The sequence below is a fragment of the Macaca fascicularis genome, chromosome 7 (assembly GCF_037993035.2).
Source record: "Macaca fascicularis isolate 582-1 chromosome 7, T2T-MFA8v1.1".
Lineage (NCBI taxonomy): Eukaryota > Metazoa > Chordata > Mammalia > Primates > Cercopithecidae > Macaca > Macaca fascicularis.
In genome coordinates this window covers 12,933,434-12,954,486 of record NC_088381.1, presented here as the reverse complement: position 1 = coordinate 12,954,486, position 21,053 = coordinate 12,933,434, and the positions used below count along the sequence as shown (strand labels likewise).

Sequence of the window (21,053 nt, the reverse complement as noted above, 5' to 3'; positions counted from 1 at the left end):
CACCCCCACCAACAGTGTAAAAGAGTTCCTATTTCTTCACATTCCCTCTAGCATCTCGTTTCCTGACTTTTTAATGATCGCCATTCCCCAGTACTCTCAGTTCTTTAGGGATGAACCAAATGGCTGGTATCATCACTTACAACAGTGTTTTAAACTTGGAGCTTCTGTTGAAAAAAAAGTTTATGTATTTTACTTTTATCTTTTAATTCCATTTCCCACGAACTTTTTGAAGTCTCTTCTCATAATGACTACACAAAAGTTGATTAGAATCCTTCATTGTCCATCCATGCTAGGCAGTATTTTTCATGTAAAGATTTTAAAGCACATTGCAAATGATGGCGTCCTTTTCTTACTGATAGATTGACCAAGGTACCAAACCAGCTGCCTATGTCAGGTTATGTTTAGAGAATAGAGAAGTTGGGATTTTTTCCCCTCATTTCTTCTCTCCCTCACTTCAGCTTTGATTATATTCATCATTGTTCTTCTCCCATGACGTTTGCTCTAGATAACAGGTTGTTTTGAATGGTACTATCTTATTAGAGGTTTTATTCTGGTGGAATAAGGAGATTTTCACACATAAAAAAATGATGCTTCTTGCATTTAGTAGCTAAGTTTCGGATCCTACTAACAGAATGATCATAGTCAATAAATATGGAAAGTAGCCTGATAATGAAAGGAAGAAATATTAAAATTTGTATCTTTAAGGCTACTTATGATAAATTAAATGTCTTTCTCTGACAAAATAATTTAAAAATTGCTTTATTACTGCAGGGCACACACTCTGTTATTATAATAATTCTGTGAGTTTTCACATGTGCATGTTGCTCCAACGGCCCTGCATATTTTCTTGTTTTATGCCTGAAACCAAATTAATTACTTTGTTTAATTTCATGAACATGCCAAGCTGCAGTTATGAATAGCTAGTAATATCAAGTGTTTACTTAGAGAGTATGAGACGTTCCAATAAATATCTACCCAATTACCAAACAGCTGAGGGCAATATTGTTTCCAGGTAAGCCGGACAAATTATATGTTTGCTATATTTAACAGAAAATGAAGCAATTGCAAAGTCAGCACTGAAGTTTTGTTAAAATATGATGAAGCCCATAATGTCAAATTAAACTTTATTAACAAACCAATTTGCAAATACAATATTGTATAAGACAATGTGTTTTTAAAGCCAAAAAATCTCAGTGAAAACACAGATGCATCTTGAATATCCAATGTACTGTCGATTTAGATATTTTTTGACACACCTTCATGAGGTGAAGAGAAATAATTGTGGGGGGAGGCAGTTCAGCTGCATATTGTACTTTTATAGGTTTGTTAGCCTAGAAAAAGATATAAACATATTTTTCAAATACAAATTAAAACAACAACAACAACAACAACAAATTTTTGTATCAGTGCTCTAGCATTTGCATAGTTCATATTTTTGTATAAGTTATCTTATTTGATCCTTAGGCAAGACCCTGGAGGAAGTTGGTATAATTAATGTTTCCCAAAAACAATTTTTATTTTACAAATGAGAGAATTAATATTTTACAAATTGTTAGAATTCGGATGAGGGTGAGGGTGATCAGGGTGAAGGTTAGAGTGTATTAAGGCTAAAATTAGGTTGAGCCTCTCTTGTTGAATGACCTGCACTAGAATTCTCTCCATGCAGTGGATGTATATCTGTTTTGGTTGGAGGTGACTAAGGGGATACAGGACCATCTGGAGCTTCAGGTTGTGTCCCTTATTGGGCATTGAGCTCTGAAGCCTGAATTTAATCCTGAATTATAGCTGTCTCTTGTGAGACTCTAGTTCTAGTATTCAGTCAGGACAGAAGAAGGAAAATATATGAACAGTCATAGGCTTGGCTCCACCAGCCACTCTCCCTGGTCCTCCACCTCCCTTCATCTTCACAGGATCTTGTCTTATGTATCTTCTCTTTTGGCATCGGTTTTACTTAGTCCTTTAAGTTTAACTGCTGGGGGTAAACAACTTTGTTTGCTTACAATCACTTTCCCTGCTCATCTGCTTTGATTTCTGACTGAAGGGACCAAAATAAAGAGACCCCAAATACTAAGACCCTGGTCACTGTGTCTGCTGAGATGTTGAAATCTTTGGAGGAAGCTTCTAATCTTGAGAATTCTCAGATGTTTCCCAGAGTTGCCTACTGATTCCTTTGCTAATTTTTTTCCTTTTCAAATTTGAAGTTGTTAGTGAGGTTTTCCTTGACTTACCTTCTTTTTCTGGTATTACCTCCAGGATGTACAAGTGGGGTTGAGAATGGCAACAACCCTCTAGGAAATGTTTGGTATTTTGCTCTGCCTTTTCTGTTAAATCTTTTCAGTAAAGGGTTGAACACCTTTACATTTTTTTTTTCAGCCCAGAGGTCTTTTATTTTATTTTATTTTTTAACATCTATTATGCCATGAATTCATAGGGAATAGATTCCAGCAGCTCAGGCTCCTTCCCATTGGTTCTGACAAAGTGTGCTTCTCTGGGTGGAGCAGGCTGGCGCATCAGTTGAACCCAGGTACCTTTCTCTTTGGCTTCTTTCTTTTTCTGATCATTTTCCTTCATGCGTTTCAGGAAGCCATCTCGGCTCTTAGAGTGCTTAATGTGCTCAATACGCACATTAATTCTCTTGGCAAGAATCTTGCCCTTAACTTGTTTGTTTACAACAATGCCAGCAGCATGCTGGGGAACATTGTAGACTCTTCCAGTTTTGCCATGGTAACACTTGTGGGGCATTCCTTTTTGTCTACGATATCACCTTTCTTATAGATTCGCATATACGTGGCCAAAGGAACAACTCCATGTTTTCTAAAAGGCCTAGAGAACATACATCGGGTGCCTCTCCTCTTTCCCTTTGTGTTCCTCATTTTGGCGAATTACTGGAAGATGGCGGTTCTGGCCGAAAGGCGAACACCTTTACATTTAGTTACTCTTGGTGGTTGCTCCATTCACTTTAGAAAGTGTAATTGGTTGCTTTGTTGGATATTGGAGAAAAGACATTCTGTACTCTGATTTCACTCTGCTCATTTTCCTAAAAAATCCTCTCAAATCTTTTTAACTTCGGTTAATTATCAAAACACAAAATACACGCTTGTATAATGCATTTATAGTTTTTCATATGAGAAAGTGGTTTTCTGTGAATATTATCTCTTCTAAAATGACTTTAATGGATGAATGCCTCTGACTGAGGCAGTGGCTGACCCTTTTTGGAATGTGATTTATAAGCTTGTATTTCACTGAGCTTCTTAAATGACATTTCACGCTATTGACCATTTCTCCTGTGAAACTCTTATTTGTTGGCTTCAACTAAACGTTTCTGAGTCCATTTTGATTGTTCTTGTTCCTTCTGGGTTTCTTCACGAGAACCTCTTCCTTTGTCTAGCCTTTAAACTCCGTTTTTCCCAGAGGTTTGTCCTGGCACACTGCCCTTTTCAGAAAATATGTACTACTGGCATAATCTGATATATTACATATGGGAATAAAAAGAGATCAGTAGGTGAGGGGGAAGTTAGATGCTTAGGTGTGGTCATGTTGAATGTAAGGTACCTATGACATTTTAAAGGAGAGACTGTACTATAGGCCTTTAGGGATATGAGTCTGGATTAAACAAGAAGTCTATGCTAGAAATTTAGATACAGAAATAGTCTAGGAGCCAACTGAATATCAAAGCTTGCCTTCTTATCTACTGTGTATCTTCATTTTTTTTTTGAAATGGAGTCTCTGTTGCCCAGGCTGAAGTGCAGTGGCATGATCTTGGCTCATTGCAATCTCTGCCTCCTGGGTTCAAGCGATTCTCCTGCCTCAACCTCCCAAGTAGCTGGAACTACAGGTGTACACCACCATGCCTGGCTAATTTTTGTATTCTTAGTAGGGATGGGATTTCACCTTGTTAGCTGGGATGGTCTCAACCTCCTGACCTCGTGATCCGCCTGCCTGGGCCTCCCACAGTGTTGGGATTACAGGCGTGAGCCATCGTGTTGGTCTCTTTATTCATTTAATGTCAGAGCTCTAGGACTATAACCCAGCACCTACTACACAGTCATCTGAAAGTCCCAGACAAACTCAAATACAGACATATCCCAATAATATCCCAAACTTTATTGGTCGTTCTCCTCTCTCCTGCCTTCTCTACTTTCTGTATTTGTATTCCTCTATTTAGTAAATCATATCACTCTAAGCCCTTTGACCTAAGTTTCTTGGGAGTCGTCTTAGACTTCCTTCTTTTCCTCATCATCTATAATTTGTCAATGGTCAAGAATTATAGATTCTACCTACTGAATAGTATCGTGTTTTAATCCATCCACTGTGTTTTGGTTACAATACTTTCTGCGGCAAGTAAAAGCTGCTTAAATATCAAGGACTCTTGTCATTACGCATAAAAAAGATTCTGGAGTTAGGTTGTTTCCAGGGTTACTTCAGCAGTTGAAACTATTAGAACTCTGGGATGGCTTTTCTACAGCTTCTTTGATCTTCTGCTTCAGCATTATAGCAATGTAGCAACAAGGATCACTGTCTTCCTTAACAAAATCCAGAAGCCAAAAGGATAGGGATCTTTCTCGAATTCTTCAATCTTCCTATGAGGGTGGAAAATCTTTCCTAGGGATACTCTTCCTCCCACTACCATCAGCAGCCTCTCCGCAGGTTCCTTGGTAAGGACTGGGTCTCACAGTCACTCAGACTCTTTGTCTATCTGGCTTTGTAGGCTTCCTCAGTGGAGGCAGGCTGTGCCAGGAAAGAAGCAGAATGGGAAAATGTCTGTCTGTCATTTCTCCACTTTCCCTCCAAGTTTCTTCGCTGTTGCAGGACTGAAGACTTTTATGTCTGGCCTAGACTAATAAACTCTTGAATTATCTCCCTGCTGCCCCATCACCAACAAAGCCTACTGGAGTGAGCTTTCCAAAACACATCACAAATATTAACAAAAATGTTATTCCTTTTAATTTTCTATTTCAACCATTTTCATATTTGATAAAGAATTTTTAAATAAGTGAAATCCACATTAATTCATTAGGAAAGAGAAATTCAGAAACTGAATCCACAGTTAAGGATGTCATCTAAAAACTATGAATAAGAAGCTACAACTTTTGAGAGTCTGAGGGATGATGGAAGACGCATTGCTTGGAATAGCATCTCTTTTCCTTGGTCAACAGAACATGTACAGGTGGGCTGCTCACTCCTGGGACACTGAAGACGTGACTGCCTCCCAGTTTTTTGAACATAAATCCAGTCACTATATTTTACAAGCAAATAATGCGGACACCTAATATATTTTCATGATGGGTACATCTGAGAAGTTGCAACTTATATTTTTAATAAAATCATAAATTCACAGAGGGATTTGTGCTTTAAAGTAACATTACTTTGATTCTTTTATTTAAAAAAGAATCTCTTGTAATGTAAACAAGCTCAGATTCAAGAAAAATTGCTTTCTGAAATCAAGGAACATCTGGATTATATATTCTTAATAGAAGTTCAATGAAATATAGAAATGTGACAAGCATGCTTTTATGCAAATAAAGAAGCTTGCAAAATAACATGAACATTTTTGTCTGAGAATCTCTTGAAAAAATGATGATAGCCTTGTTTTTGCACTTTTTATGTCACGAAGAGGTCATTTCAGCATCGTACTTTATTTAGAGACTTAACAATTATTCTTGAGTTATTTTATGTACAGAAACTAAAAATAATGTTAATGGCATAGTTAGAATATTTATGCATGGCTGATAATATTTTGGAGTGAATACACATGATTACATCTGTATATAATATTAGTGGGAAATTTTTTTTTTTGCAGAAATAGGATCATAATGTTCACATTGTTCTACATCTTGCTTTTTCACTGACAATATATCATGAATATTCGATTACATTTTCTACTATATTATAGAACATGTTAACTTTTTGCTGAAAATTAATTTTTTGGTTGTGTCTTAAGGTTAATATTAAAATTAATATTCTTTCCTAAAGCATCCACACTAACAACTATGCAAAGACTAACAGTGGGAGTAACTCTTTTGGGCTTTTACATATATTTTATAAAGCTGAAGTATATAATTTATGTTATAAATGTATCCAGGATGGAAAAGGGGCAAGTGTGGGCAGTGTAGGAAAAGAAATCAAGGAAGAGGCTGGTCCTTCCTCATTCAGTGACTGGTGCCTTCCTCCTTCCTCCCAAACTCTCAGTTTCAACCTTCCAGTCAGTGCTTGTGGTGGCTGGGAAAGTTCTACAAAGGTGGACTGGACGCTCAGGCTCACATCTCAAATATGGCTTGTGGGTGTTGTTATCCTCTCTGGAGCCTGGCTCAGGGGAGAACACATAAAGAAAGCCCTCCGAGACACAGCTTGGCTCATAGTAAACACTCAATAAATAAATAAATACATACATATTATTATTATTTTTGAGGATGTTCTGGCCCTAGAATCTTACCATACATAAACCTGGGGCCCACATCCAAATATTCTAATTGTATTAATTTGGGTAGGGGCCCAGGCATCAGTGTTTGCTTCTAATATGCCTCCAACATTGAGAAGCAGTGATCTCTGAAACAGGGCATCCCGTGAGCTAGCTTTCGCTGCATACTTATTTGGTTGCCAGGCAGTGTTCTTCACGATTCACACACTCCTTCAGTTCTCAGAGCAATCTGCCATAGGGTTTATTATCCTCACTATTATGATGATGAGGAAACTGAAGCACAGAGACAGTAAGTAGCTTGCCCAATGCCACATAGCTGGCAAATTGCTGAGTTAGGATTTGAAGCCCAAATTGGAGCATTCAGTAAAATAGAACATCCAGCAACAAGAGAAGAATGCTGAAAGCTTCCTCACATTTTCAACTATAGGAAGAACTTGGAGTCATTAGATTGAACGACCAGTGAATGGTCAGTAAGGAGACTGAAGGCTAGAGAGAAACAGATGCTGCCTCGTATCAAGATCTTGTTAGCTTAAGAGGTAAAACTTCAGCCTTCCCTCTAACTGGGTTGTGAGTTAAAGAGAGCTCTGGTAACTCTCTGACGTAGCAGTTTCAGATTTTGCAGTCTGCTAACTACCCAAATGAGTAAAAGAGAATGTGCTTACCAGTGTGTTAGACATATGGATTTCTCTAAAGTGCTTATTATTTTAAATTTCCCCAAGTCAACTTCCTTTGAGTTGACTATTGTTTATAGTCACTGCTTTAATTTTTTAATGAAAACATTAATTTAGATAGGAAGTCTTTAAACTTTTAGTTCATGTCTAGGCTAACTCTTGACAGTGCTACAAAATAATATAGTTGCCTCAAATTACAGGTGTTTCCTATACAGTATGTCACATAAGTCAAAGATATTTAAATTTTCACAATAGTGACAGAAGAGTCACCACTGAATTCTGATATTTCCCAACCTATTAACTTAGACAACAGAAATGAGTTTGTTGGAGGGGGAAAGCATACTAAACTTTAGGGAAGACTATAGAAAGGGTACATTTTAGGAGACGGTGTCCTTTCAGGACAGGTAAAGCTAAGGGGGAACCTTGAAGAATGAGAGGGGAAGAAATCCCTAAAGTTGGAAGATACCACCAAGACTGCAAGCGCTAGCCAAACAGGGTGTGGCAGGGAAATACGGTAATACATTCCACCAAGACTGCAAGTGCTAGCCAAACAGGGTGTGGCAGGGAAATACGGTAATACATTTCCTCTGCTTCAGTAGTTTGTGTGCTTAACCAGTAAGTATTGTTGTGAGTTTTCCGTGATGTGTAATCACTAGAACCTTAGAGATGATTGAGTTTTGTAAACACTAACTGCTCAAAGCTTACTGTATAATTCGTGCGAAACTCTAATTTTCTTATTTGAGAAGTACTGTAAATTAGGAAGAGTGAAGTGATGAGAAACTAAATGAAACCCAAGTCCCTCAGTTATTTTACATTCATTTGTTGATGATTTCAGTCCCTCAAAACTGTGATGCCTATTATTCAGTCTTCTAAAATTTGACAATTCTCTGGTCTAGTGTGAACTACTCAAACACTCAAGTTATTAAGAGTATACCTGAAACCACAACTGGACATAGATTTCACCATATAAGTTGCAGAAATGTTAAATGCCTTTATAAGTCTGTGAAAGCAGAAGTTGGATGTTCTGAAAATTTTAAGCCCTTTGTTATTACTTTAAGTGTATTTGAATATTGAATATATTTTACTCACTATCCTTAAATTACAAAAATTTTTGAAAGCTGAATTTCTTAATTTGTATTATTTTCCTAGGAATTATTTCTGTTTTTGAAGGCAAAATGCCAATTTGAGAAAATAAAAATCATAAATGGTTGTAAGAATAAAGCTCATGAATAAAAATAAAATTTATTCTCATTTAAGACAAGGCCATTTGGATGAAGGCGGTCTAAGTACACTTCCCAACTTCTTTTCCATCCTTTTCCCCTTACATCAGTGAAGTCTGAAGGATAGACTGAACTATTCTCCTCTTAGGGGAAGCTGAGCAAGACAGGGCCTCAATCTCTGTGGCAAAAACAAGGATAATGTGAGCTGCGCTGCAGTCTATATAATTTTTAATTTTACAGTACCACATTAAAACAGGTCAAAATAGGCCAGGCACAGTGGCTCACGCCTGTAATCCTAGCACTTTGGGAGGCTGAGGTGGGTGGATTGCCTGAGCTCAGGAGTTTAAGACCAGCCTGGGCAACACAGTGAAACTCCATTTCTACTAAAATCCAAAAATTAGCAGTGCGTGGCCATGTGCGCTTGTAGTCCCAGCTACTAGGGAGGCTGAGGCAGAAGAATTGCTTGAACCCGGGAGGCAGAAGTTGCAGTGAGCCGAGATCATGCCACTTCACTCCAGCCTGGGCAGCAGAGCGAGACTCTGTCTCAAAAAAAAAAAAGGTAAAAATAAGGAATGAACATTAATCTCAGTAATTCAATATGTACATAATTTTAAAAATAATTTACTTAGCTTAATATGTCAAAAATATTTTAGCACATACTCAATATGAAAACATTAAGAAGATAGTTTACTGTTTTTGTACTATTCCTTTAAAATTTGGTGTGTATTTTACAGTTATAAGACATCTCATGCCAGTCTAGCTATATTTCAGGTGCTTGATGATCATGCATAGCGAATGGCTACCATATCGGTGAGGCTTCATGATATCATTAAGAAAAAACTTAGGGACCAGTGTAAAAGTTGAAGGCTTGCCTTTGTTCAGGATTTAGGGGAAGATCCTAGACTTCAATGTGTCTGGCAAAGGGCACATCTGTTGGCTTACTGTGTTCGACGTGGAAAAGCTCCTAGATCTGTTAACTTCGGACCTTTGAAAGAGGACCACAGCAGTATGCTGAAGCATTTCTAGGTCTTGCGGCTAGACCCGCGCGGTGGCTTATGCCAGTAATCCCAGCACTCTGGGAGGCTGAGGAGTGTGGATCACGAGGTCAGGAGATCGAGACCATCCAGGCTCAATGGTGAAACCCTGTCTCTACTAAAAATACAAAAAAAAGAAAACCAAAATTAGCTGGGACTGGTGGCGGGCGCCTGTAGTCCCAGCTACTCAGGAGGCTGAGGCAGGAGAATGGCCTGAACCCAGGAGGCGGAGCTTGCAGTGAGCCAAGATAGCGCCACTATACTCCAGCCTGGGCCACAGAGCGAGACTCCGTCTAAAAAAAAAAAAAAAACAGCAACAACAGATGATGAAGATGCCCCTGAGAGTAGAGGGCACTCTTCCAAGTGTCAGCGGAAGGATGACATTTTACCAGTTTATGCTGCTAGTCCACAAAAAGAGAAACTTCTGTCCTACTAGAACTAGTCAGATTAACTCTCTGTGAGAGAGACAAACAGCCTGACCTATAGTAACAATGAAAGAAGACACAGCCCTGTATAGACACAGATAAAGCATAACTAATTTTTCAAGACTAAGTCACATGATGGAGAAGACCACATCAAAAAACCTAGAATAGAAAGAGTACTACCAAATTAGAACTAATGAAAAAGATGGAGAGAAATTAAAGAAAAAACTAATGGCTCTCAAGGAGATACATTTAGAATAGAAAAAGGATTTTTCAGAATTGTCATGGTCAACTTTGGCTGCTATGACAAAATACATGACTAGGTGGCTTAAACAAATAGACACATCTCACGGATCTGGAGGCTCAGAAGTCCAAGATCAAGGTTCAGATTTGGTTCTTGCCGAAGGCAGTCTTCCGTGTTTACAGAGAGTTGCCTTCTTTCTCTATCCTCCGTTGGTGGAGAGAAGCAGTTCTGGTATCTCTTTCTTCTCTTACAAGGGCAGTCATCCGTCTCATCATGGCGGCTCTAACCTCATGACCTCATCTAAACCTAATTACTTCCCAAAGGCACTGCCTACTACAGGTCAAGACCAGCTGATCTGTAGCCAGCTTACAGACTTGAACCGGGTTGTTGTAAGTCAGTAAGATTTTATAGGTTAGGCAGCATCTTTACAGCAAAAATATGACTAATGCAAAATAATTCCACAAATAATTGAGGAAAATCTCCTGAGCTGAAGAAAAACTTCAATATTTAAATTGAAAGGATTCCTTTAGTTCCAAAGAGTATTAATGAAAACAAACTTACAACTAAATATATCCTTGCGAAATTTTAAGAATAAATTGTGAAGAAAAGAGAATCAGTCTGTTATAAACATTCTTAATTTGTTTTATAAAGAGAAGATCATAAATTTTAAAGAAAACAGAAAAAAAAAGAACTGCTAAGCAGAGATTCTTTACCTATCTAAGATATTTATCTGTCAGGGTAAGAGAAAGTCAAGGCATCGGAATATAGACCACTCAGTCACCTATTTAAGTAAAGATTTTGAGGAAGCCTTCCAATTTTTGTTAATGGAATCAGATTATTTGATGATAACGGGAAATAAAGAAAAGAGGAAAAGTGGTAACAAATCTTGCAATAATTAAGACTTAGTAGGTGGTTAAAAATTAACTGGGAATTTATTACATAAAGTAAGAATTAATTCAACCATAGAGAAACTCCAGAAGAGATAATATAATAATAACTTAAAATTAAAACTTATAGCCTACCTAAGCAAAATTCTGTGGCAAGAAGAAGCATTGTAAAAGCCCCTTCTCAGTGGGGGAAATGGAGAATTGGGGAATAAGAGACTTTAATAGTTTCTTTCAGTGGTAGAGATAAAAGGTGAGGAAGCAGTGAACAAGTAAGCACGACAGTTATTAACTAATGTTGATATATTAATCAAGTATATTTTAAAATTATCATTATTAGGAATCACTAGTGAAATCAATAAGCACAATTTAATTTCCAGATTACCTGGAGAGGAAGGGAAAGGGGGAAGATAAACAGAAAGTAATGCCAGCAAAACTTATGAAAAGGGAATAGAAGAAACAACAATAATTTATAATAAATATTAAACATAAAATGAGATTAAAAGAAAAAATCCATCATTCCTATAAATGCAAATGGGCTAAATATCTGGCCATATGCTAAGTGCTAGTAAAGAATAATATCTCTCCTTCTCTTTTGCTTAGTACTTTTAATTGTTTGGCATAGGATGTAATTTAAAACTTTAAAATTAGAAGTGATCAAAAAATGTTATTCTTTTGTATTTAGTTATGGAAAATAGCATTTGGATTTTAGATTCTGTTATTACGTTAGATTCTGTTATTTCTTTAATATCTTCTCACTGAGGAAGCCATATATAGTTTTCTTTCTCCAAATGTTTAGTTATTAAACTGGGTGTTAGAGATATATAGCAAAATGACCATTTAAACTTAGTGTTACCCAGATATTAAAAATGTGAGTTTTTTTTTCTCAAAATCCTACCAAAAACTCTCTTTCAATTTTATAGTGACTAATTACCAAACTGCTCCTTTTCTCATCCCATGAAGAGTTGACTGTTTTTGTATGGCTATTATAAGGATGTCCTTATTTATGTTTTTAACATATTCATGGCTCATTAGATAAACCACTGGAAAATTATTTACTTTATCCTTGTGTTGAGTGAAGAGGTATTCCATTTTTTTAAAAGGGGCAGGGGAGTATAAGGAAGAACAGGAGGGCTATTTTTTTAAAGAATGTATCTGAGATATAATGTATTATAAGACTTTACTTACATTAATGAAGTTAGATGTTCAAAGTCCAGTCATGATCATTCTGCCAAAAAAACACATGTTCTCTTATGTTCATTGCAGTGTTATTCACAATAGCAAAGACATGGAATCAACCTAGGTGCCCATCAGTGGTGAATGGGTAAAGAACATTTGGTACATGGAACACTATGTAGCAATAAAAAAGAATGAAATCATGTCCTTTGCAGCAACATGGATGCAATTGGAGGCCATCATCCCAAGCGAATTAACGCAGGAACAGAAAATCAAATACTGCATGTTCTCACTCATAAGTAGGAGCTAACCAATGGGTACTCATGGACATAATGAAGGCAGCAATAGACTCTGGGGATTACTACAGTGGGTAGGGAGCAAGGGGAGCAAGGGGAGCAAGGGTTAAAAAACTAACTATTGGGTACTATGCTCAGGACTTGGGTACTGGGATCATCGTACCCCAAACCTTAGCATCCCACAATATACCCAGGTAATAAACCCACACATGTACCCCTGAATCTAAAATAAGAGTTGAAATTATGTTTAAAAAGTCCAGTTATAGGTTGTAAATTTTCCTCATTATCGAACTTTACAAAACAAATTTCTGTGGCAAAGAAGAGAATTAAGAAGTGACCACTGAGCAGTGGTAAATAGCAACCAGCTTCATATGAGTATCTTCATTTCGGTTCGTATATTACAACTTGAAACTTAAGACTAAATCAGTCTTTTTTCTTTTCTTTTCTTTTTTTGAGACAGGGTCTTGCTATGTTGCCTAGGCTGGTTTCAAACTCCTGGGCACAAGCGATTCTCCTGCCTCAGCCTCCAGAATAACTGGGACTACAGGTGTGCACCACTGTGCAGGGCCTATCTTAAATCAGCCTTGTCTTTTTAGTGCACTTGACTCACACTTCTACTTTTGAAATCAATCTTTTTTCCTCTACCCCTTCTTTTTTTTCCCCTTAAATCTTAAAGAAAATTTCCTAACAATTTTCAAAATTGATGCCCAGGTTTATAAATTGCTCATGAGGAAGCATTTTCAAAGGGAGAAGCTAAACCAAGCTAACCTCTTTCCAGTTGCTTAAAACCATTGTTTCTGGGGTTTCCAATATCTGTTTATTTCTATAATCACAAAGGGTCAAAATCTATTATCTCATTCCCACTTCGCTCTGATTTTCAGAACACAACACCTGAGTCTTTGATTTTTTTTTCCCCTTGCCATTTGCCACACAAAGAATTATACAGCTCAATAAAACGAAAGACTCAGCACTGTGTACTTCATCCAAGTGGCTGAAGGGATTTTGAGATAGGTTAATGGTTCTGATTGTTTTCTCCTATTGATTTTTAGGATGATTATATTTTATTTATGGGGTGAAAAACTTAGACTTGTATGTGAACTGCCTTGACAGTAAACTAGGCCTCTTTCAGATTGAAGAATTTTATGTGAATTTGTAATGATTTGTAAAAATATAAAAAGGGGAAAATGATGACAACTAACAATTTCATTTTAAGAGAAGATTATGTCTTTAGAGAGCCTATCTGGTGTACGGGGTTGAATTAGTTTAATTGAACTGACCATTTTTATTTTATTTATTTAATTAATTTATTTGTTACTATTATTATTCTTTTTTATTTGAGATGGAGTCTCACTCTGTCACCCAGGCTGGAGTGCAATGGCGCAATCTCAGTTCACTGCAACCTCCATCTCACAGGTTCAAGTGATTTTCCTGCCTCAGCCTCCCGAGTAGGTGGGATTACAGGTTTCTGCCAACACGCCCAGCTAATTTTGTACTTTTAATAGAGACAGTTTCACCATGTTGGCAAGGCTGCTCTTGTGCTCCTGACCTCAGTTGATCCACCCGCCTCAGCCTCCCAAAGTGCTGGGATGACAGGTCTTAGCCACTGCACCTGGCAGAACTGACCATTTTTAGTAGCTGACAAAAGCAGAAACAAAAGGTGGTCCTTTTTGGCTCTAGTCCGAAGAAAGATCAGAAGAGCGGACCATCCAGGTTGTAGTGGTATGGGAGTGCAAAAGAAAGCAAGCTACTGAATCTTAGGTCAACTCCTTGCTGCTTGACTTCTAAGATTCCTTACAGCCTTCTGAAAGGCTGTGCTGATGCCCCTGACATTAAGGGAGGATGGCTCCCTTTCTGAAATCCTGACATAAATGCATTTTTCTCTTTGCAGTGCTGGCTTGAATTCTTTGGATCTATTTCAAGTGGAGCAGATGACTAATCGCCCCCTTCTGCTAGTAGATAATGGCTTGTCTATAAAACCTTGCTTTTGTGTGGTTACCTTATTGTGAAGTTCATGTCTTTTGAGGAACATTCGCAACTGAAAGGCAAGGAAAATGTCCACTCCAGAGTGTAGTAAAGCTGACAGGGGGAAAAAAAACCCACATTAAATGACTTGGCTCTGTTGTTTTTTAGTTTCCTGAGAGAAAGTGGCCTTGACCCCCATGCGTTACTGCTTTTGAGATTCTAACAGCAGATGGTACGAAATGACAGTTGGTGAAGACAACTGAAGGTGTTTCTAACATTGCAGGGTTGTGCAGGTGACTTTAAAAACAAAGGATTTGGAAGTGATAAAAAGTGGAGACTGGCAGGAGAGATGGTAATAAAGCCACTAGCTACTTGAGGCAATGTCCTCCCCCCATTTTTTTATCGCATGATTGCAAATTAAAGCGGGAAAAAAATTAACCCCAGGCAGAAAAGAATATTCAGTCCTTACCTCAGTGGTTTTAGAACAACAACAACAAAAAAACCCTAGTCTTTGGTTTTTAGATTAGATTTTTTCTTTTGCCTGCTGGTTGCCATACAAAGAGATATAGCTCAATAAAATGAAAGATCCACTGCACTGTGTTTCATATCAAGAGCCTGGAGGGATTCTGAGCCAGGTTAATGGATATGATGGTTTTCCCTTCATTGATTTTTAAGATGATTATATTTTATTTATAGGCAAGAAAATCATAGTTAATCTTAGATTTATTGAAAACTTATTGCAAGGCTGCACGAATTGATAACAATAACAGTACATTTAGGGCAACAAAACTAGACTTGTCTTTAATCCCTTAAGTGCTGATGTGCAGGGAACCTATTGACTTGAAATTAAATGTGCTCTAACCCACAACTGAATCCAGGTGGGGAAGAGTTATATTTTTCTGGCTGCTCTGAAAGATTTCATTACACAAAGCTTTGGTACACCTGAGGTGTTTCTTTTGTAAAAATGATGTGAAAAATCTAAGAGCTGAGAGCTCAGGAGTATCAGCATGTGGCTCTCTGGAGGCTTTAAGAACTGGTTTCCAAGTCAGCCAGTCATTTGTCAGCTAAAAAGCCTACTGGTCAACCAGAATTGTGTCCAGAGGTTTGAATCTTAAACAAGGATGTGTGCATTCTAAGATGCAGAAAAAGCTCAAAACATTAGCTTATGATAACTCAGAATTCCATTGGCTTAAAGTGATTATAATTTGTTTTTGTGTTCTAAATGAGTTCAGGGACCTTTTGTATTTGGAGTGAATGAATCCCTGTTCACCAAACAGGGGCAGTACGTTTGAATAATAAAGATAGAACACTGGGTCTTTGTCTCTCTCAGGATTGAATAATTGTCAATATAGTCACATTATATCTGTGGCTCTGAAACGCCAGCTAGAGGGCCTCAATATGCGGTACTCATATGAAGTGAAGGGGCCAAAAACATGTTCTCCAGCAATTTAGACAAACTTTTCCAGAGAATTGAATGTCTGTGGAGAGAAAGAAAAGAAAATATTTAAAATGACCTGTAGAGTCAAGAAGCTTTGACCATTGCAGTCACCCAAAATAATAATGTGTCATTGTTTTACGGTATTTTAAAGTTCACTTTTACTAAAAGTGCCATATTAACTCATACTGTAGCTAGTATGGGTGGTTCAAGTGCACTATTTCCTGTAAAACAAATGTTCATTTTTCAGTTATGCTATGGTCTTATTTTCCAGAAATCTTGACTTGAATGCTTAGTCACTTTCTGTTAAATGCAGTGACAGAATGTAAAATGAACTTACCACCAAAATTGTTGGGTATACAGATATTTCCAGCAAGGGCAAACCAACATTCTAAAATGAATGCTAGAAATCGTTGACTTTCTGTGTCTGAATCCAGGACATATTCAAAGGAAGGAGTCAGAGAAACAAAATAGTTATGCAATGAATGAGGTTTCCTTTTTTACTTAATTATTCTGTGTTGAGTTCAATTATCCATATTACTTGAAGCTCTATATTTGGAAGGAAAAGAGAAACTAGAATAAGGATGTTTCCAAAGTTGAACCTCAGGTTCACAAAATTCTGGATAAAATGGGAGACATTTTTCTATAGCTGAATATCAATCAGTAAAGTTTTATACTTACTTAAGTACATGTAGCATTTTCCTGCTAGGAAAATGGAGAAACTGAAATAAATCTTCAGGCTGGACATAAAGACAAAAATATGGAGATAAGATATTTGAAAATCCCAGAAAGAAATTTGATTTCAGTAAAGAAAGAGATTTAAAATGAAGCAAGAGATGAACCATACCTTTTACCCAAATAATCTCTGTCCAGAATTTTTGAACACAAACACAATTTCTGTTATTCTCTATATTTGACTTTATTTTTCTTGGCCCCATCTTGAATTATCAACAAGTTGTCCAAAAAATTCAAAAACGCAACTCTGGTGAACATTTTGTATGAGTCAGGACAATAAAGAACATGAAGATTCTTCGATGAGAAACCTATTTTCTCAAAACTTGTGGTTTACTTTGTAATATTTGTGAAATAATAATAATCATGTTTTATCAAAATGTGTGGTGCTTCTCTGATCAGAAATTCTCATGTAGATATTTTAACTTATCTTCATCTTAAATCTACTAAAAATTCTTTCTGAAATATGGAATTATTATAGAAACGGGAAAGAGGCATTGTGTTTAGATTTTAACAATATTTTTCTGATGTCAAAAATATAGATATTTATTGTCAAAAGTTTAAACAAAAAGAAAAAAAAGCCATTACCTCTGACTCTCTTTTCTAAAGGTTAATTCCTGTTAACATACAAACACATGGTTAGAATTACACGTGCTGTTTAGTTACCTTTTTTTAGTTTTTGTTTTTTTCACACAACCATATATAATGAGAAATCTCCTTTTAAACAACCAATGTAGACAGTTCTTTCAAATGGTTTAACTTTAAAAAATAATAGCATATCATATTCTTATTCTTTTTGGCTAAATCATATTTCTGTTAAATTTTGCTGTTTTCCATTTTCATTTCCATTTATTTCTGGAGATGAGATTCAACTAGACCAGAACGGGGTAGGGCGTATTGATTAAGGTTCCATTTATGATCTTTAAGTTTTATTTCTGTTTTTGATCTCCTTTCTCAGCCTCACCACATAAGATTTTTCAGTCTGTACATATTTTGTATACTTACTGATTTAATAAAATTAGTTTGTGAGTAAAATGCTATGAAGATGTTGACACAACACATTAATATTTCAAGAAGAAAAAACATATTTAAGGTCTGATATAATACTCTAATAAATTCCTGATAAAATGCTATTCTGTCCTTGATTCTTATACAGTTAAACAATACTTCGCTCTTATTAATTTAGTACAATCAAGGATTATAATCACTAAAATCATCATTAGTATTCAAGACAATCAACTGAAAAGGTCAGGATTTCTAAGAACCCCTGCAAATGATATAAAATTGCTTTCCTATATGCCAGAAACAACCACTTAGAAATCATAATGGAAAAAAATCTTTCAATTTATAATGACATCGATTATATAAAATATATGAGAATAATCTTAACAAGAGTAACTCGTGGTTGGTTTACCCTTTGAGCAAAGTCTGTTTTTACTTCCCGCTGATTCTGACTTCAAAGCAGGACTCAGTGGGTATTCGTAGTCTCTTCATAGGAAAGATACTCCTCAAAGTATTCAGAAACTCTGTAGAATTTACTAAAGATGTCATTGACTTTTGGCTGGAAGGTTTACGTGGCTTTTTCTGCAAGAACATCCCCTCAGTATTGTCTCCCCTTGTCTGCCTCTCTTTTTGGTAATCTATAATTAAATCAGGGAGGTCCTCCTTTGACCCTTTTTCCATGCAGCCTTTAATCATGGAAACTAATAGGGCATGCAAATGGCCAAGATCACGTATATATGAACAGTTCATAGAAACAGTAGGGAAAGCATTGTTTCTAAAACACAACTGGAGAAGGATATAAACATAAAAACATGAGAAGGAAATACAGAGCTAATAAAGTTAAAAAATTCAACCTTAAAAAAGAATTATAAGTTAAAGAAATAATAAAACATCATTTTCACTTAACAAATTTGCAATTTTTTAAAATAAGATGAACATGTGTGTTAGGTTTTTGTGAGGTATCACTTGTACTCTCAGTGGTCGTCGACATTGTTAGAATTCCAACAAGAAATTTGACAATATTATCAAGAGTCTAAAGCGTAGACAATTTTCTTGATTTAGTTCAGAACTTCATCATCTCAGTTGAAACGTCCTCCTAATTAATCTCCTTGACAACAGCTTAAATCTTACCACACCAGAGAGAATTCTTCCCAAGAAATAAACCTGATTATGCCAAGCTCCCTGGTGGGTCCCCAATCCCTAGTTAGTGACGTTGTTGTGTCCCTTATGCAAACACATGCAGGCCATTCATAGACAACCAGCAATAGATATTGTTTATTGGACAATTATATTTTAGAAAGTTTTCTAGGTGCTTCTGAGTTTACCTCAGTTAATACTCATAACAACCCAGTGAAGCAGGTACAATTGTCCCCATTTTACATATGAGACACAAGGTAGTTAACTAACTTTCTCAAGGTCATCCAGTCAGTTTGAATCCAGAGTCTGAGCTTTAATCTCTATGCTATAAAAGGATACCTAACCTTAACCTCACCTACCAGTTTCCCTGAGCATGCTACCCTTCATCCACATGAATATTCCTCCCATTCCCTAAATGCAATTGGCTCCTTGATACTTTAGGCATACATTAGTTATTTTGCCTAGGATTCCTGTACTCAGCCAACCACTGATACAACTTATCCTGAAAATCCAGCGCTAACATACTCATCACACTGTACTGTTAATTATTTTTATACTGGTTATGGCAGAAACTCTTATTCGTCTTCCCCTTTTTAATGAAAATCCTCAGGTTTCCTTGTGGTTAGGTGTGGCCCTGTTTCTAAGTTCTCTCCAGTGTTCTTTGTAGTTGTGGGAGGTAGAGAAGAAAGTTCCTTGAATGTGGGGTGGGGAAGGGTGTTCTTTCTGACAAAATCCCCTTCAGAGCTCCAGCAGCCAGATTGTGACCTTGAGGATTAAAGATCATGAAGGGAAAAGATCAAAGAAGTCTGAGTCCTTGGTGGCTTCAGAAGCCACCATACCAGCCTGGGGCTGCTTGCCTGTGTATGTATACCGGTTATGAGTAACTGTATGCAATTCCTAAGTAACATATTTATAAAAGCTAGAAACAAAATTTTTACTTAGTATTATTATTATTATTATTATTATTATTTTTGGCATATCTAATGCCTGGATCACAGTCTCTAGTATGGAGTAAGAGGCCTTTCTGAAAATGTTTGTTAAATACATGTAACTTTTTATACAAGGAAAGTGTAAGTAATATTATCATGAAAGGCAACATAAGTAAACACTGGGGATTTGTGACAAATTTTTCTTTTTATCCAGACCTGTAAACAAGTTCAAGAAGCTCTCTTTCACATCACAAGCTAAGACAGCAATATAAACGTATACTTTCATTTTTATAATCCATTTCCTACCAAGTTTTTGGTGTTTGGGGTAAAATGGAGAATCGGGATGATGTTGGGCTTGATTCAGGTTAAGAAAGTCCTTACCTCTGAGCATTATGCTGAGGCTTGTGTGAAAGTGAGATTTATCCGTGAATGATCTTGATGATTGTTTTAGCAGTCTAATATAACTTATTTTGAATTTTATATGTTCTTTTTTGCTTTAAAAATACATGCTGCATCCACGGAGGGATTGTGTCAGATAATCTGGATAGCATTGAACAAAACTCTTTACTTTTGAAGTGCTTAGTTAATATTTAGATGAAGGTGCCAAATTGCTTCCTTTTTTATGCTGTTTACAGAACTCAAGAAGAAAACATGAGGTTATTTATTGCCCAAGTCGAGTGCCCAAATAACCGATTAATAAATAAGAGATTACACAAATAAAAATAAGAATGCTATTTTTAAATGTAATATCCTGAAACATACCTGATTACATACTTACGATCCTAGATTGATAGAATCAATAAAATCTGAGAAGCATTTTATTTCCACATTGGATGTATGTAGCAAACCCTAAGCGAACGTTTTAAGAGGCTGATGGAATATGACCAGTTTCACTTTCTCTCTTGGGTTCTCCCACAGAGATAGTGTGACAAAAATAGACACTCTGACTCAGATTTTTATTCATAATTCTATGATCTTTGTGCATTTGAGGGAATTTATTGCTTACTTCAGTAAGCCCATCTGATTTACCTTTTTAATAAGAAGTGATTACAGGAACATTTAGCTGAGATGCTCACTACCTATTCTATTGAGACATGCTGTTTTTTTTTTTTCCTTTTTTCTAGGTTCACCCTTTCCCTATCCCACCAGTAAATCTATCAAGGGCTTTCAGTTGTAGGTTATTCTTCCCTGGTCTTTCTCTAATCTCTTTAACCTCATAAAAATACTAAGAAGAAATTCAGGCCAGGAGCTAAATTATTTTATTTTTCTCTTCTTTGATGCCTCATATATTACCTTTAACTATAAACCGTTAAAGTCATCATTTTTGAGCTGTAAAATCACTTTGTCTTGATAATAATGGCTAACCTTAGAGAATGTGGACATCTTGCTTTATTTTTCCAGTGTAAACTGGAAAAATGACACATAGAGCTTTTGTCATGAATTGTGGCTGGAGACATGTATTAGTCTATTCTCATGCTGCTAATGAAGACA

General features: G+C 36.5%; 1 long non-coding RNA gene and 1 pseudogene across 3 annotated transcripts; both read right to left on the bottom strand.

Moving 5' to 3' along the window:
- Nucleotides 1-1,192: 1,192 nt before the first annotated feature.
- LOC102146080 (uncharacterized) lies at nt 1,193-20,444 on the bottom strand. 3 transcript variants are annotated; one of them, XR_012416256.1, is made up of 6 exons: nt 20,325-20,444; nt 16,444-16,502; nt 16,103-16,311; nt 14,362-15,805; nt 12,082-12,121; nt 1,193-1,331 (listed from the first exon to the last, which is right to left on the bottom strand). It is a non-coding gene; the product is annotated as an uncharacterized lncRNA (long non-coding RNA). The 3 variants fall into 3 exon arrangements; XR_012416255.1 differs by lacking the exon at nt 1,193-1,331 and adding an exon at nt 5,587-6,303; XR_012416257.1 differs by lacking the exons at nt 1,193-1,331; nt 20,325-20,444 and adding exons at nt 5,587-6,303; nt 16,610-19,786.
- On the bottom strand, nt 2,307-2,971 carry LOC141407381 (large ribosomal subunit protein eL21-like; annotated as a pseudogene).
- Nucleotides 20,445-21,053: the final 609 nt, after the last annotated feature.